This window comes from Heterocephalus glaber, unplaced genomic scaffold (genome assembly GCF_053883595.1).
Source record: "Heterocephalus glaber isolate CG9 unplaced genomic scaffold, H.glaber_assembly_v1.0 deba00000818, whole genome shotgun sequence".
Classification (NCBI taxonomy): domain Eukaryota; kingdom Metazoa; phylum Chordata; class Mammalia; order Rodentia; family Bathyergidae; genus Heterocephalus; species Heterocephalus glaber.
In genome coordinates, this window is record NW_028258164.1 from 18,433,302 (window position 1) to 18,450,887 (window position 17,586).

General features: G+C 45.4%; 1 protein-coding gene across 1 annotated transcript in view; it reads left to right on the forward strand.

Moving 5' to 3' along the window:
• Window positions 1-2,498: 2,498 nt before the first annotated feature.
• Dnajb6 (DnaJ heat shock protein family (Hsp40) member B6) overlaps window positions 2,499-17,586 on the forward strand; it is a 60,029-nt gene continuing 44,941 nt past the window's right edge. The window contains exon 1 of the mRNA XM_004860323.4: window positions 2,499-2,671. The gene's annotated coding sequence lies outside the window, so the exon portion shown is untranslated. The remainder of the gene's footprint in view (window positions 2,672-17,586) is intronic.

Genomic DNA, 17,586 nt, shown 5'->3' on the forward strand with positions numbered 1-17,586 from the left:
GAGTGCTGGGATTTTGTTGGTTTAGGTTCCTTTTATTGTGAAAGGACTAAGGCAGAAGGAACTTCAGTATCATGCAAATTGAAACTGGCCTGCTAGGGGAATCCTGACTTCTCAGAAGGCCCGGAAATGATTTAGTTTCAGTTTGGTTTTTAGTAAGAGTGGCTCCATTTTGACTTTTAGTCTGGTGTGTTGGAGCCCAGGCCAAGAGTCTAGTCTAAAACAGTGGCCTCCTATAATTTTCATTCAATGAGTCCATGAAATAAACTGACAGCAGGTAGATAAGCAAGAGGAAAGGTACCTAAAACGTACTGCATTTGTGGGGCCAAGTGAAAGGCAAGTGAGCACTGAGATGCACACAGGAGGCTGGTGGCAAGGGCAGTAAAAAGAATTTTATCAATTAACAAGGAATGCAAAGGCGCCTTTATTTAGATCAAGGTGTAATGGTGTAATCTGGGTTTGTGTCTTACAAAGTCAAAAAGTGAAACGGAGGACAAAGGAAGTAGACAGGAGGAATGGTTATGAAAAAGCGAGAAATAGCCCCAAATAGTCAGGAGGGGACCCAAAAGTGGGTTGCCAGGGGGACTCTGCCCAGCAGCCTTTTTTGTTTTTTGAGACAAGGTCTCACTATGTAGTTCAGGCTGGCCTTGAACTTACTGTGTAGCCCAGGCTGTCCTTGAACTCAGGGTGATCCTCCGGCCTGAACTCCAGAGTGCTGGGATTGCAGACATGCACCACCACACCCAGCCCCTACAGGTTTTTAGATCAAAAAATCCCCAGAGCTCAGAGTACTCTGAGTCAAACTAAGGTCAATTCATAGGACTAAAACATGATGTAGCAAGTGCATGTCTGCAGATGCCTGTTGGCCTCTATCCTATGCAAGTGGTTCATTAAAAGAACAAAGTGAGAAGGAAGAAAGTATTTTTCAGATAGGTAGGAGCAGAAATTGACCTACATCCCTAGATTTAATTATCTGGTTCTTGTTAACTATTAGCTTATCTTGCTTATCTGACCAAGACCTGGTCGTCTTGATTCTATCTTGGGCCCAGGGCCCCTCTAGCTGGCTGCTGTGTTCTACTTCACCCATCTGTCTATAATAAAGGTGTGCTGCCAAAGGCTGTCGAGTTTCTCAGAGAGGAATCCTGAAGAGTCAGGATGAAACTGGGATTTTAGGGGTTTGAGGCTATGGAGAAAAGGTCTAGGCAGCAAATATGATTATCTAAATATTGTCTTTTTCCTGGATCATTTAGCACCTTGTAGATATAGGAGCACCTGTATTATGTTTAAAATGATGTGTTCAAGGTTGCAGTCTTGACAGGCCCATTTTCCTGTGGCTGAGGAAGGCCACTGTTAGGTTAGATAAGCCAGTGATAAGGAGGCCTAAGAAATCTTTTATGGGTCTGGCTGGTTCTGAGCGAGGAATGTTCCATCAATAGTTGGCGTTTACCATCGTGGCCCTCTCAGGCCATGAGTTTGGCTGGTAAGACTTTTTTTTTTGGTAGCAGGGATCGAACTTCGGACCTTGCACTTGCGAGGCAGGCGCCAGAACCACTGAGGTAAATCCCCAGCCTATGACTTTTTTTTTTTGAGACACGGTCTCGCTACTATGTAGGCTAGGCTGGCTTCGAACTCACTGCAGATCCTCCTGCCTCAGCCTCCAGAGTGCTGGGATTACAGGCATGTACAACCATGTCAGGTTACAGTGTTAATCCTTTTCCTCTTTTTTTTTGGTACCGGGGATTGAACTCGGGTCCTTGCGCTTGCAAGGCAGGCGGCGGAACCACTGAGCTAAATCCCCGGCCCTGTTAATCCTTTTCCTTGCCAACCTCCTTATGTGGGAGAGGGTTGGGGCATGTGGCAATTTAGGGGAGAGTAAAGGCTGTGTCTCCAGGATTGCACTTTAGGGGACAGTAAAGGTTTGTGTCCCCGGGATGGTAGGCTTGGGTCCTCAGGTGTCTGCCTGTGACAGTCGCTGGCCTCCTCTCCAAAACATGAGGGTTCAATTTTTCCCTAGTCGACAAGATCTGGGCTTCAGGGTGATGTGTCCTGCCTAAAGACTGAGGCCTGCCCTGCCGCACTTGGCCATCCTTGGCCATCCGGGGCCTCCGGGTGACAGGGATCAGCCCACGGGCGTGGGTGGGCGCTGGCCTGACCCCAGGCAGACTGGGCTGTGAGACGCCCCACACACGATCATGAGGCCGAGGCAGCGAGGAGGGGGCGGTGACAGCTAGGGGCAGGTCGGTAGAGTGGGGGCGCAGAGCCCCGGGCGACAGGAGCACTAGGACCCACACCTGGCAGGGAGCACGGTGGGACGCAGCGACCAAGCGCGTCTTTAGGGTTCCAGGCCGTTGGGCCCATCGAAGAGCCCGCCTTCTCCCGGGGAAGGCCCCGCCCCCGATCCGTGCAGAACCTTCGCGAAGGCCGGGGCGCGGCGAAAACGAGTCGGACCTGCGGCGCGGGCGGTGGCGTTTGCGCATGCACGGCGTCAGGGCCGGGCGGAAGTTGACGTCTCCGCGCCGCCGCCGCGTGACGCACTTCCTGTTTGTTGTTGGAGAAAGGAGAGAAAGGAAAGCGCGAGGAACCGCCGCCACCACTACCAGGTCAACGTGCCGGAGCCGCGAGGGGACGGGCCACACACCTCTCTTCTTTGCGCCGCCGGTCGTCTGCGTCCTCGGTGAGAAAGGGGCCGCCGTGGGCCGAGGTCGGGGCGAATGGCCCGCGCGGCCGGGCGGCGGACCTGACCCGCCGCCCTGCTGGCAGCGTGTCGGTTGACCGGGTCGCCACGGGCCCTGGAAGGCTGTGGAGAAGGGCGCGTTGAGCGAGCGGCCGGGCTGGGGACGCGGGCAGGGGCTGGCGGGAGGTCGGCCGGAGTCTGGTCTGGATGTGGATGTGGCTGTGGCTGTCACCCAGGCCAGGGTCGGGGTGGGGGTCGAGGTTCGAGGTTCAGGATGGCGGGCGCGGCCTGCCCTTCCCGGTTCGGAGTCCGCGGGTGCGCGCGGCGGCTTGCGGGCGGTTTCTGGAACTCTTTGGGACTCTAGGAAGTTTGGGAGCTGTCGGCTCTGCGCGTACTTAAAAGTCTTTAAAATGTGGCCTCGCTTTAGTTTATATAACTGAAGTTTACGTAACTGAAGTTTATATTAGCGTTTATCCACCTAAGGGAAGAAGTCGGCGTGAACATGGAGAGTGTGAGCTGCAAGCCTTACACTGTCCAGAGGAAGGTTTCAGAGATGGCGGTTTTCGTTGGAGAAAACCAACCAGCTTTGTCAGCGCAGGAGAGGAAGGGCACGGAAGAGGATGGGCCACTTCCCAAGGCGGGCTTCGGGCCGCGGAAGAGGGCAGCGCAGGCCCAGTGCCAGTGGACTTGCAGTAGGATTTTATGGCTAGCTTTTTTTCCCCCGCCCCCAGTACTGGAGATTGAACTCAGGACCTTGCACACGCTACGCCAGTGCTCTCCCACCGAGCTACTACCCAGCCCTGTGGCTGTATTTAAGCAATTGATTGATTTCGTTGCAAAGTTAAGAAAGAAAATAAGCCTAAACCTTTGAATTTGATCGCTGCTTGTTTTGAGGTTTTTCCTAATAACCTTACCTGCCAGAATGATCCTGTCTGAAAGGAATTATGTTCATTTCCCTTCTTTTTGGAACCTTTGTTTGCCCCAGGCTGTGTTTTTCCACCATCGGGAGCCTTGATCCTCCCCAAGGCTTTTGGGCTGTGTCCTGTAGTAAAATTTTTTGGATTATGCAGAATATGAAATTTAGGGCCTTAGTTGCCTTTGTAGTGGTTTGCCCATGTGGATGACTTAGCAAGAAGTGTAACAAGAGGTTTGAGAAGTTCGTTTTTGAGTTGATTTTGTGTCACTGTGGAAGAAGAGGAAATTGGGAATTTCGAGCACTGAGAGGTTACATAGAATCTGACATGAGTTCAGCACTCTCTTCAAAAACAGAATTTTTTTTTTTGGTACTGGGAATTGAACCCAAGGCCTCACACATGCTATGCAAGCTCTCTACCACTTAGTTACATCCTAAGCCCTAAGACATCAGTGTTTCAAATTTTATTTTCCTCTTTATATCACAGTGTTAGATATGGGAGGTGTTTTTTGGCTGCAGGTAAACAACTAGAATTCTGGGTGGGGAGTATTGTTTCATCCTTGGAAAGACTGAATTATAAATGTGGGATCACTATATACGTGGGTACCTGCACCTAAGTGGCATACAGTAGCTTTCCTTTGTAAGCATTCCCATTATTTTAAATGGTACAACCGTTTTTCCTTGTGTTGACTCCTTTGGACAGTTTGAAGCAAATACTTGACTGTACTCATAATCTTTGTTGACAGTTTTTAACCTAGGAAACTTGAAAACCAGGATTGGGGCCCGATGATCCATTTTCATCTTTCCAGGGTTTTTTTTTTTGATAGGATCTTGGTATGTAGTCCAGGCTGGCCTTAAACTTGCTATGTAACCGAAGGTGACCACAAACTTGTGGCAATCCACCTGCCTCAGTCTTCTGAGTGCTAGGATTACAGGCCTGTGGCATCACACCCGGGATCCACAGTTTTAAAGAGGGTTTGGAGTACTTCTTACCAGCTGCTGTCTGCTGGAGTATAATTAGCTTGACAGTGCATGTGAACTCTTACCTGTTGGTCTGCTAGGCTGTCTTCTGCATTGGCTTATTGTTTAAATACTTGAAAATAATTTTGGATGCCCATTGATATATAATTAGCTTTCTTGCTTGATCTTATAACAGGATTCATTTTAAACTGCTTTTCCGCTTCATTAGGAATGATGGCCGTGTTCAGTTTCATCCAGGACACCATCTAGTGGTGAAGGAGGCTTGTAGCAGCAGCAGGTTCATTAGTGAGTAGGATGGCATCAGAGTGGGAAGACTGAACAAATGCTCTAGTTCTTTTCTGATGGGTAGAATTTGAGAGCTTAACCTTAAGAAAAAGGTTAATGAGAAGAGAAGCAAAGTTGATGAAAAGAAGACTGTAAAGTAGAAATGGAAAGATAAATCATAACCTGGAGAAAAAGACTTACTAGATATGTCAGCCAGCAGAAATTTTATTTATTTCTATACTAGGGATTGAGCCCAGGGCTTTTGCACTGAGTTACACCCTAGTCAGTTTTTATTTTGAAAGAGTCTTGCTAAGTTGTTCAGGCTGGGCTTGAACTTGGAATCATCCTCCCAGAGTGCTGGGGTTACAGGCCTATGCCACAATGACCAGTTCAAAAAGTTTTCTGAGATGGGAAGTTTGAGTTCTGCAAGACAGTAAAAGCATTCACATTTCTAAGGGTTGCAGTATGTATCAAAGAGGAGAAAGTTTTAGTTTGTTTATATTCCTCATAATTATTTCAGAAGCTATACTGTATAAAGCTATACTGTTAAAATTGTTACCATATCCAAAATTTATAAAGGCCTTCTAGCCATTCTAAATGAAGGGGTCATTGCTTCTGGCTAGGAGACTGTTGAACTATTTGTGAATTAAAATACGCTAGGCATTTTAGGAATCTTAAGTGCAGTTGCAAAAATCACTTGTTTTTGGAAGGGTGATTTCATGAAACATGTGGTTTTTGTGCTCCTTGATTTTTTTCTTTTCTTTTTCTTAGCAGTACCAGCTATCAAACTCAGGACTTGTGCTTATGAGGCAGGTGTGGTGCCACTGAACTAAATCCCTGGCCTGGGTCCCCTTGATACTCTTCCTACAAAAGGCATGTCAACACTTTTCTACTCCCTTCTCTCACCTTGAGAGCATATTCCTCCAGGGTGGGCTTTGCATTTGAGATTTTTCCCTTGTGCTGGTAGCAATGTCTGAAGTGCTCACAAAGTACTGAGCAAGTGAATCAGCTGTCTTGGTTTGTCAGTATCCTGATTATCTTTCTCTGAGTCAGAGTTTAAGAAACTTGAAAAAAATACATAGCATACAATTTTAGTTCCTTAATACTAGAGACTGAGTTCTTATTCTGTGGATTATTTTCCTCCTATGAAAGGGAGTCAGACCATTAAGTCTCTAACAGATGATGACTGCCCTTTTAAAGTATGGCCTCTGATCTTGAGTAATAGAGGATATGACTTCATGGGTTTCAGTAATATCTTAGGACATAGTAGATAAAAAGTATTTGGCCAGGGGTTTTTGTCTCAGTGGTTCCCTGCCCTGCCTTGCAAGCACAAGGTCCTGAGTTCGATCCCTGGTACCAAAAAACAAACAGAAAAGTATTAGTAGATATATGTGATAAGGAATGTTAGTTTACTTCTGTGTTGGCTTAGTTTTAATTTTTTTCCCTTTTTTTCTTTCCCTGCTTAACTGTAAGGAATTCATGAGATGATGAAATGAGGAAACTTCTAGGTTTAGTAATTTTTCATGTTAAACTTCTTGTCTGCTTCCATTTTATTAAGCAAATAGTACTGTACTGAGCCTGGTGCCACAACATGAGTTGAACTCCCTGCTTCATACAAAAAATATTTAAAGCTGGTGTGGAGGTACATGGCTGTAATCCTAGCCCTTGGGAGGCTGGGGAGGAGGATCAGAAGTTTGAGTTCCACCTGGGCAATTCAGCAAGACCCTGTCTCAAAATGAAAAAGGGCTAGGGGTTAGCTTAGTTCAAAGGCCCTGTGTTCAGTCCCCAGTAACCCCCTCCCTCCACCCCCTTTCTAGGCTAATAGAAATACATTTTTTTTTTTTTGGAACTTGGGTCCTTGCGGTTGCGCAGCAGGCTGTGAAACCACTGAGCTAAATCCTCAGCCCAAATACATATTTTTTTTTGTGGTGATAGTTTTGTTTTGTTTTTTTTTTTGTACCAGGGATCAAACTCAGGACCTTGCACCTTTGAGGCAGGCATGGTGCCACTGAGCTAAATCCCTGGCCCTGAGGTGATAGGTTTTGAACCCAGGGCATCACTCATGGAGCCTTCTCATACATACTAAGCAAGTGCTATGCCACTGAGCTATATGTCCAGCTCCAAGAAAAAGTATTTTAACTTGCTGTTTTTAGGATAAAAGTAGTAGAATGCCTTCAAGAACATGACTTCTTGAATTGTGTTACTTGAAACAGTATAGAGTGAGTGGTGTTTTATGGATGGATAATGACAGATTTTCTGGAAGAGGGAATTTTTCCCCCTTCAGCTTCATTTTCAGCATTGAGTCTCCTGCATTGGAACAACGCAGCCTGTTTTTGGTGGTGGCCTGTAAGACTTGTTTTTGTACCACCATCAGTATCTTTAGAATCCAGAGAGAGATACTTGAAAAAGCTTCATAAATGGGAAGAAGTCACTTCCTGTGCCTTTAGTAGGTAGGTGGTTGACTTCTACTACAAAGAGTAGAAAAAACCACAGTCCCCATCTAGTGGCCCTTGACTCATCTAATGATCTGTAAATACCAGGAAAGATGATTGATGTATTGGTGATAATCCTCTGGGCACATATATTCTCTTAGGTTTCATCAAGAACATGGGGCAAGTAACGATTTTTAGACGTTTCCTTTTAGAAAATCATTAAAATTGACAGTTTGTAACTTCAGGGGCCTGCATGAGTTGTGCAAAAAACCTTTTTAGAAAGCTGACTTATGATGGAATGCCTCAAGTAGTTAAAACTTCAACATGGTGATTAATTTAGACTCAAGCATATATAACAGGCCAGACTTGATAGTGCATGCAGTAGTTCTGGTTGCTCTGGAAGCTAAGGTATAAGGATTGCAAGTTCAAGGCCAGCCTGGGAAGCTTAGTGAAAATGGCTGGGGGATGTAACTCAGTGGCACAGTGTCCCTGGGTTCGGTCCCATCACTGGTGGGGATCCGAAGGAGAGCAAACAGTGGCTTGTTTATTAATTTGGTACCTCCATAATGTATTGTGTATTTTTTTTTTGGTACTGGGGATCGAACTCAGGACCTTGCACTTTCGAGGCAGGCAGCAGAACCACTGAGCTAAATCCCCGGCCGTATTGTGTATTTTACTGTAATTTATTTCTATGCTTATATCTTTATATTGTTTGTTATACTTTATTGTTTTATTGAACATCCGGAGGATTAAAAAAACACATCATTTCTTGCACATTAATTGAAGTCAAATGTATATTTGATACAAGGAGCTGTATTCCTAAAGAAATATGAGGTGGCTGGGTTGGCCAGAGAAAGCCTAAAAGGAGTACACTGGGGTTTTGAGGGCAGGCGATTCATACGGAGACCTGTTTGGTTTAGGTTTTATTTTGTTTCCCTTTTTTTTATTTTTTTTTTGCAGTGGTGGGGGTTGAACCCTATGCTCTGCTCTTGAGCTATACCCTCAGTCCTTAGAGTGCCTTTCTTGAGAATTTGTTTGGAGGTTCTGGCAGGGAATGCAGCTCCTCTGTACCTTTGTCCTACCCTATTGGGGAATATATTCCTCTTCCACCCAGAGAGAATACAGCTTCAGGAGGGCTGATGAAGAGCCGGAGGGAGGAAGAGGATGCTGCTTAGCCAGCCAAATCTACAGAGTCAACCCTGGAGACCAGTGGGGACATATGTCACAGTCAGATTGCCCTCATGTCCTAAAGTGTCTTCCCTTCTTCTCTCCCCTGTTTCTTTTATGGTACCGGGATTGAGCCCAGGGCTTCTAAAAAAATTTTTTTTTTTTTGAGACAGGGTCTCACTGTGTAGTTTAGGCTGGCTTTGGACTCACTATGTAGCCTAGGCTGGCCTCAAACTTGTGTGATCCCCTTACCCAAGCCTCCTGAGTGCTGGGATTACAGGCATGTGCCACCACATCTGGATTCTAAATTTTTTTCTTTTTGGTACTGGGGACGGAACTTGGGACCTTGTGCTTGTGAGGCGGGTGCTGGAACCACTGAGCTAAATCCCCAGCCCATTCTAAAATTTTTTTGAGACACATTTGAGAGATACTCCTGTCTCAGTCTCCTGAGTGCCGGGATTACAGGCATTTGCCACCATGTCTGGCTTAGAGTGCCTTTCTAGTTAGTACCTGTTTGGAGACAGACAGAAGTAGAAGTTAGTGAAGGCAGTTTCCTTCAGAAATTTGTGCATTTTTTCCCTTCCTTATAGCAAAAAGGAAAATGTCAGACTTAGCAAGAATGACTTAGGTCCGGCTGTAGTGTACTTTAGTGTTAGAGTGCTTGCCTAGTGTATGCCAAATTTATAAACACAATTAATGGTGACTTAGCTTAGTTGTGGGCAGTTGAGGAAATACTTCACTGTTTAAAGTACAAGCAACTGTAGGAAAGAGTTACATGCACTGGCAGTCTTTCTCCCTGGAGGAGCACCTTGGGTGATGAGTGTAGACCTAGTCCCAGTGCATACAAGTCTATTTTTATATTTGTAAGACCAGGAGAAGGAATGTTGAAAGACCAGGACTGGACCAGGGGCTTGGAAGTAGGAAATTGTAAACAATTTGTAGTCTGGGAAAAGATTCACAATTTAGTGGCCAGCTGCACTATAAGGACTAGAGCTTGTTTCAGTAGCAGAGTTTCTTCATGGGTAAACTAAAGCTTTCCATAATAGGATTTTTCTTTCTGGGTTGCTTTTTTTTTTTTTGGTACCGGTGATCGAATTTGGGTCCTTGTGCTTTCGAGGCAGGCAGCGAAACCACTGAGCTAAACCCCCGGCCCCTTGTTTGTTTCTTTTTGGTATTAGGTTTTTTTGAGTTCTTGATCTAAGATATTAAGTCTCTGTTGGATGAAAAGTTGTCAAAGATTTTCTCCCATTCTGTAGGCTGTCTTCTTTACTGAGTTGGTTATTTCCCTTGTGCGGAAATTTTTCTTTTTTTTTGAGTAGGGAATTTTTATTGAGAGAAAATGCCTGCCTGAGAGGGACAGGAGGAAACACCCTGAAAGTGGGTTGCCCCAGAAACTTTCTTGTTTTTGTTTTTGATTTTTTTTTTTTTTGGTCCCGGGGATCAAACTTGGGACCTTGCGCTTGCGAGGCAGACACCGAAACCACTGAGCTAGATCCCTGGCCCACTTTTTTGTTTTTGAGACAGAGTCTTGCTGTGTAGTTCAGGCTGGTCTTGAACTCACTGTGTGGCCCATGCTGGCCTCAAACTTGGAGTGATCCTCTTGCTTTCCAAGTGCTGAGATTATAGGCATGCACCACAATGCCTGGCTGTGCAGAAACTTTTAAATTTGATATAGTACTATTTTTTGATTTTGCTGTTATTTCTGGTGCTGTTGGAGTATTATTCAGGAAGTTTGCTAGTGCCTATGGGTTCAAGTGTTTCTCCTTTGTTTTCTTTTTTTTTGGTACCCAGGATCGAACTCAGGACCTTGCGCTTGCGATACAGGCGCTGGAACCACTGAGCTTAATCCCCAGCCCTCTCCTTTGTTTTCTTGTAGCAGCTTCAACATTTCAGGTCTTATGCATAGGTCTATGATTCATTTTGAATTGGTTTTTGTACAGGGTAAGAGGTAGGAATGTGGTTTCCAGCTTTGACAAATGGATATCCAGTCATCCTATTACCATTTGTTAGAGACTGTCTTTTCTCTAACATATAGCTTTGGCTCCTGTGTCTAGAATCAGATGACTGTAGTTGTGTGGGTTTGTTTCTGTATCCTCTGTTCTGCTTCCTTGGTCTATGTATCTGTTTTTGTGCCATTACCATACTGTTTTTGTTACTGTGGTATTGTAGTATGATTTAAAATTGGGGGTTGTGATGCCTGAAGCCTTGCTCTTGTTTACTAGGATTGGTTTGCCTATTCTAGATCTTTTCTTTCCATGTGAACTTTAGGGTTGTTTTTCTAGTTCTGTGAGGAATGTCATTGGCATTTTGATGGGCATTACATCAAATCTGTCCAAGCTTTTAACAGTACTGTTCTGCCATTCCATGAACATGGGGAGTCTTTCCATCTTCTAGTGCTCCCCCCCGTTACTCTCTTTAGTTCTGAAATTTTCATTGTAGATGTCGTTTGCCTTGGTTAGATTGATCTCTGATATATTTTATGTACGTATTTTTAAAAGCTATTGTGAGTGGATTGGCGAGACTTCTGAACTACAACTTTTATGGTCATTTGGATCATGAGATGGGCATCTACGATCAGTGTGTGGGATGCAGCCTTCTCCATGAGGGTCTAGATTCAAATAGAATAAAATTTTTCACTATTAATGTATCTAGAATGTATTGGATATGCAACATTTAGGGTATTGTTAACGTGGCTTGTTGTCTGGTCTAAATTCATCCAGAGTGGACTAGGAATTTGGGGTTCCTATAATAGAAGAACATTTGTCAGTCATCTGGGTGCTGGTTTGAAGTACAGAGTGACAGGCCGACATACTGCCTGGTGCAGTAGCATCTTTTGGAATTGGGCCAAGCAGTCCTCTTGGATTAGCTCCTTGATTAGGACCTAGCTAGTGACAGTCTGCTCTCTCCATGCCATCATTTTTGTTTTTTAAAATTTTTTTGAGACAGCTTCTTGTTGTGTAGTCCAGGCTGATCTCAAACTGATTATGTAGTCCAGGTTGGCCCCAAACTCGTGGCAATCCTCCTGCCTCAGCCTCCCTGGTGCTGGGATTATAGGTGTTCTCCACCATGTCTGGCTCCCATGCTATCTTTATTTCCTTTCTGTAGGCTCTTGCTGCTCAGGACCTTATCTTTGCAGTTCACTGTAGCCTGCTTGCTCCTTTTCCAGATTTATTTCAGCATTTGAAGTCCAAGCAGTTGTATCTATCTCTAAGAAGCACTGGCTGCATGCAATGATAACCTCCTAGAAGAAGCACTGTCAGGTTACTGGGGGTTTTCAGCCGGCATCCTTGTGTTAAAGAGTGAATATTAGAAGACTTGGCTGGCCTTAAATGATCTCAGTAAACCTTTGTACAATTTGGTCAAAATTAATAAAAGGCCAACAGGGTGTCCAGTTGAGTGGCAGAATGTGCAAAGGATGATTCTTAAACAGCTGCTTTTTTTTTTTTTTGGTACCAAGGATTAAACTCGGGTCCTTGAGCTTGCTCAGCAAGCAGCGAAACCACTGAGCCAAATCCCTGGCCCTTTAATTTTTTTTTTTTTTTTTGGTATCGGGGATCGAACTCAGGACCTTGTGCTTGCGAGGCAGTTGCCTGAACCACTGAGCTAAATCCCCGGCCCCTTTATTTTTTATTTTATTGTTTTTTGGTACTGGGGATTGAACTTGGGTCCTTGTGCTTTCGAGGCAGGCGGCGGAACCACTGAGCTAAATCCCCAGCCCCGCAAAGGATGATTCTTGAACATGAATAGATGCTTAACAGTAGGCTTGATAGTACACACCTGTAATGCCAGCACTCTGGGAAGCTGAGGCAGGAACATGGTAAGTTTGAGCCCAGCCTGGGCATGTACTGAGATCTTGTCTCAGTAAAAATGTTTGGAGATGTATTTCGGTACAAATGGGTTCTGTCCTTAGAAGCTTAATGACATAAGAGCAAAATAGACCAGGCATCAGTTTCTAGAAAAATTAATAATGGAAAAAATTTTCTTAAAAAGTGGAAAAATTAAACAGGGAAGTAATTGTTGAGGGCGAGGAAAACCTGAGTCTGATGGTATTGATCAGAATACAAACAGGTACCACCTCTGGCAAAGAGCTGGGGTAGTGTGTATGTTGTGTGTGTGTGTGTGGGGCGGGTAGAGTGTACTGGGAATGGAACCCAGGGCTTCACACATGCTTGTGAGCATTCTACGTCTGGGTTTTATCTCCAGCCAGTATCTTTCATTTGTTCATTTAAAAGCGTGTATCCCCAGTACTGGGAATTGAACCCACAGTCTTGGGCGTGCTACTTGCTAGGCAAGTACCCTACCATTGAGCTACATCTCCAGCTCTTTGTTTAACATTTTAGTTTGAGGCTGGCCTTGAACTTGAGATTCTCTTGCCTCAGTCTCCCAAGCAGCTCTGAATACGGGTTTGGACTGCCCTGCTGAGCTTCGAAAAGTGTATTCTATGAGGAATTAATTGCACAGCCTACCCAGAGACCCACTTCCCTGAGGTGCCATGGTGCTGAAGAGGCAATGCTGGAACCCCAGGTCTGGTAGGACTGTGCTCCCTGTTGCAGTACTCGGCCTCTGAGCTTTCAGGTTTCCTGGGCAGAAACATGGACAGTGACCACACTCACTTTTGTAGGCTGTCCTGTTGGGATGAGAGGAGGGAAGGTATTTCTCAAGCCCAGTGCTCGACAGAGTGAGGGCTCAGGTATTGGCAGTTAGAACCTTGACTTTTGTGTTATATTGGGATATTTGTTGGGCTGTAGTTTCAGATGGCAGGGGCTGAGGATGAGCAGGGAGTGAGATAGAAGCACCGTGGAAAGCAGCAGATCATGTCTCACAGGGGTTTACTTGTTTGTGGTATTGCTTTTTGTTGCGTGGCTTGCTTTGCTCCATCTAGCTCAAGGAAAGAGAACCTATGACAGAAGATTTCAGCTGGGAGCATCATTGGCTCCTTCCCTTCGGCACTGCCTCTGGTGAGGTGCACTGGCATCTAGTGGGTGGAGGTCAGAGGTCTGGTAACCAGTTCCAGGGGGGACAGGACAGACCCTGGGCCATGGGCCAGCTCAGTCTAGTGAGAGAAGGAAGGGTCACTCCTGCTTTACCTTCTGATTTCTGTAGTGTTGTTTTGGCTGAGGCACTTTCAGCTACCTTTGCCTGCTCTGCAGATCCTGGGTATATTTCTACTCCCGAATCTGTAGAGTACAGATCATAGATTCTAAGAGGGATTGTTTTCACTGATCTTCCCCCCCGCCCTTCCTCCCCTTCCCCTCCTCGCCCTCATATTGGAGATTGAACCCAAGGCCTTACCACTGAGCCACATCTTCAGTGCTGGCATTCTCCCCCCCATTTTGAGACAGTCTCACTAAGTTGTCAAGTTACCTAGGCTGAGCTGGAACTTGAGATCTTTCTGTCTTAGTCTCCCAGAGTGTTGGGATTATAGACTTGTTCAGCCGCGCCCACCTTTGTTTTGTTTTTTTTTTTTTGTCGGAGAGGTCTCACTATGTAGTTCAAGGGTGGCCTTGAACACCTATTCTCTTGCTTCAGCCTCTTGAGTGCTTGCATAACAGGTGTGTGCTGCTGTGTCCAGCTTAATTTCTTATTTGAAAGTTGCTTTCTATAGCTTTATTTTATATTTTACTTATTTTATTTTAATTTATTTTTTTGGTACCGGGGATCAAACTCAATTTTTTTATTTTATTTTTTGAGACTGTCTCACTATGTAGTTCAGGCTGGCCTCAAACTCATTGCAGTCATCCTGCCTCAACCTCCTGAGTGCTGGGATTACAGCCGTGTGCCACCACCGCACCTGGCCTCTGTAGCTTTTTTTAGTATAGTAGTGTCCACCACTGGAACATGAGCAGTTTCCTGATTGTTAGAGATGTTTATGTAGCTGGGTTTGTTTGTGAGCACACCTTGAATCCCAGCACCCAGGGAGGTGAAGCAGGAGGCTGTTGAATTCAAGGTCAGCCTGGACTGCATAACACGACCCTTTCTCAAACATTGCAAACACAATGGAAACAAAAAGAAAGGTTTACACAGTCAAATAATATCTTTCTGCTCTTTACCTCATCTCTCCAGGCTTGAACTGCTTGCTTCCCAGGGTGATTTAGAATGGAACCCTGTCATACCTGTTGTGTGGAGGCCAGTTACCACTGATGTGATCTCCACTGTGAGCCAGTATCCTTCATTCTTCCCCTCAGGGGCTTGACTGTGGTGGGTAAGGCCCAGGGGGAGGCAAAGACCACTGAAAATGTTTTAATGCCACAAATGGCATCTTTTTGGGCCAGGCGAGGTTGTGTATGCATGTAATCCCAGCACTTGGAATGCTGAGGCAGGAGGATCTCTGAGAGTTTGAGACCACACTGGATTACCATAGTAAGTTCAAGGCAGCTTGAACCATATAGCGAGACCTCGTCTCAAAAAATAAAAAACAATGCGGGGGATTTAGCTCAGTGGTGCTGTCTCACAGGGGATCCTGAGTTTGATCCCTAGTACAAAGAAAACAAAAACAAAAAAACACCCAAAATACCTTTTCGAAATAAACTGATATATTTGAAACTTTAGATTCAACTTAGTATTAATGATTCAACTTAGTTTATCTGTGACTTTGGAACAGTCTATAAAAATACCAATTTTTACTTGGCCTGTATATGTCTGAATTAAGCAGCAGCTTGCTGAAAATTGTTTTGGAATGGGGTGGTTTTTAAAAATTGCACACTGCTTTTATCATCCAATGTGCTGTCATTGGACATTGTCTAGTTTTATCAGTTCTTTATAAAGATGCTGTTAATATTTAGAAATCCTGGGTTCTGTAGGGAACTTACTGTTATAAATGTAGAAGTAGTTTTTACTTATTTATTTATTGAGACAGGGTCTCACTGTGTAGTTCAGACTGGCCTTGAACTCACTGTGTAGCCCAGGTTGGCCTCAAACTCATGACAATCCTGCCTCAGCCTCCTGAGTGCTGGGATCATAGGTGTGTACCACCGCAAGCAGCAGAAGTGGTTTGTAGGCCCTGGGGTTGTTAATTATAAGAGTTGGAATGTAACTCTTCATGAACTTGGTCAGAGCTTAGCTGTCTCTCAGTCCCTGATTGCTCTAAATCAGTGATAAGAGCCTTCTGTGGCACATATGCCGTAGGTTCACACCACTGCTCTGAATCACTGAGGAATGACTTGGTGTGTGCTGACCCAGGGATGCTGCTATGGTTTCAGTACTGAGCTAGCTTTGTAGATGTCCTGTTACATGTCCCTCTAAGAGTGTCACATTGCCAGTTTATTTACTTCTTGTTTTGTTTTGTTACCGGAAATTGAACTCAGGGACTCAGGCTTGCCAGGCAGACACTGCACTGCTGAGCTACATTCCTGACCCTTGTTTTTGGATTTTTTTTTTGTTACCGGGGATCGAACTCGGGTCCTTGTGCAGCAGGCGGCGAAACCACTGAGCTAAATCCCCGGCCCTGTTTTTGGGTTTTTGAGATAGGGTCTTGCTGTGTACCCCAAGCTGGCCTCAACTCAGGTTCCCCTTGCCTCAGTCTCCTGAGTGCCAGGAGTACAGGTGTGCATCACCACGCCCAGTTGATTATTTTTATACATCATATTTCTCTTTGAGATTCTGTCGTGTTTTATTGGCACTTGTTAGATACTGGAAAGGGAGTTTTGAGGTGTAAAGTGTTGGTAAATCGAGAGCTCAAAGCCTCTCCATTTACAGGACAGCCCTTGGTGTGACCTCAGTGCTTACCTACAGCCAGTAGCTCACACACTGGCTGTGCTAGGAAATGTGCCTCAGTCCCTTTCCTCTTAATAGGGTTATACTTAAGCTACAATTGTCACAAAGTATAGTGGTTTTGGGGGGTAGTGGTGCTAGGGGTTTCACCTAGGCCAGGCCTGGAGCATGCTAGGTGAGTGCTCTACCATTGGGCTACACCTCAGTCTGTGAAACTTGGAGATTTGAGGAGATGGTACAGGTTTTCCTGTATACCCTTTGCTGAGCTTTCCTTGGTAGAACATTTTATATAACCATAGTGGTTGATCAAAATGGAGAAATAGATTTTGGGACAGGGCTGTGCACCGTATATTTTATCAGATTCCACCTATTTACCACTACTTAGGTTTCCTACCCCAGAAACCAATCCAGGAGCCCAGATTGCATTTAGCTGTGACTTACTCTGTGTCACCTCGGAGGTCACAGACAAGCTAAACCCTTGTGTTTTCTTTACCATGCCTCTGGTTATTGGTGAAGTCTCTTGCTTGGTGAAATGTCCTGGGTTCATCCCATTTCTCTCCTCCAGACTCGACTGATGCCAGTGTACTGTTCTGATTCCCTCTCACACTTAGATGGACCTGACATTGTCTCTTGTGGCTAGATCTGTCATATCCATATCCACAGATTGTATCTGTTGGTGATGGAATCTGCACACTAATAACAGTGCTGTAATCCCAGCACTCTGGGAGTCTGAGGCCTGAGGATCACAAATTTGAACCCAGTCTGGGCAAATTGGTGATTTAGCAAGACTCTGTCTCAATATAAAAAGGAAAAAAAGTGCCGGAAATGTGTAGCTCCGTGCAAAGGCTCTAGGTTCAATTCCCAGTTAAGCCCTCCCCCATGCACATTTCTGAGCGTCCATCTTAGTGAGAAGTGGGCCAGGTGCAATCGGGAGGCCCTGCCGTCCTTAGGGTGGGACCATGGGACCGTGGAAAGGGCCAGGGAGATTTTCAAGCGAGGACAGGCAGGACCTCTAGCTGAGTGCTTGGGGTAGAACTCCCCAGTGAAAAGCCAGGTTTGGAAAGGGGAGGGAGGATGAAGACCTCAGGTTGGGTCCTGCTCTCTCTGGGATGCCTGTAGATACCCTTGCGCTGTGCCCTGTGGTCATCTGTTTGTGTCTGAAGCCTGAAGAGAGAACTTGGGTGGGGCTGACATGAGGACTGGGATGTTTACATGGTGGGCTGGCTGGGAGGGGACGGGAGCCCTTTGCTCTCCCTCAGTGTCTTTCGAGACCAGTGTGGGCAGCAAGCTGAGACTAGTGATTTGTAAAGCCAGACAGGGCAAGCCCCGAAACATTTGGGGTGGTGCCCTGGAGGCTTGTGTTACTGACCCCACATTAGGGTGTGTGTCAAGTGATGGGAGTCACGAAAGGTAGCGGAGTTTGGACTGTCTGGAAGATTGATCTCATT